The following is an 838-nucleotide window of genomic DNA, read 5'->3' as shown; positions in this document are numbered from 1 at the left end:
TTATTCTTGTCAGTCCTAATTCAATACCCCCAATAAGCATGGGTGTTTGGGGTGATTTTTTACTGTTGCTTCTTGGTGGGTTTTCTTCTTCTTCTTCTTCTTCTTCTTCTTCTTCTTCTTCTTCTTCTTCTTCTTCTTCTTCTTCTTCTTCTTCTTCTTCTTCTTCTTTTTCTTTTGGAGAGGATGCTAGTTGAAATGCAGGCATTTAAGAGTCAACTGTAGAATGGGTTTGGAAGACAAACACTGGTTACACAAGGTTATACAAAATGCAGGTGTTGAGATGACAACTTGGAAGGGCTTGGAAAGTTGTTGCCAGCCCTGGAGGAGCCACTACCCACAGCCTCCACCAAAGCAACATGAAGCCAGAGGTTTGGAGGAAGAGAGAGCTGTACTCAACATTAGGTTTAGGACACTAGAGAGCAGACCACTTGGCTCACAGAAGTGCACTCTGCCCTTTCCAGAGGTGAAGACACGTCTCTGGGGTTTCATGGTGAGATGAGTAGAGTATTCCCATATGTGGTGAAGTTCCTTTCCTCCAGGATGGTCTTCGAAGGATTTGTAGGGTAGAGGCTAGCTCCATCTTTCTCTCTGGAATTCTTCTTCCAGTCCAGCCTCCTGACCATCTTTGGATCAAGTTCTACAACTCTCAGCTCCTCCAGCACCATGTCTGCCTGCATGCTGCCATGCTTCCTGCCATGATGATAATGGACTGAACCTCTTAAGCTGTAAGCCATCCCCAGTTAAATGTCCTTTTTATGGTCTCATTTTCTCTCTCTCTCTCTCTCTCTCTCTCTCTCTCTCTCTCTCTCTCTCTCTCTGTCTGTCTCTCTCTGTCTCT

This window comes from Mus pahari, chromosome 3 (genome assembly GCF_900095145.1).
Source record: "Mus pahari chromosome 3, PAHARI_EIJ_v1.1, whole genome shotgun sequence".
Lineage (NCBI taxonomy): Eukaryota > Metazoa > Chordata > Mammalia > Rodentia > Muridae > Mus > Mus pahari.
Note: the sequence above shows the minus strand (reverse complement) of the source record.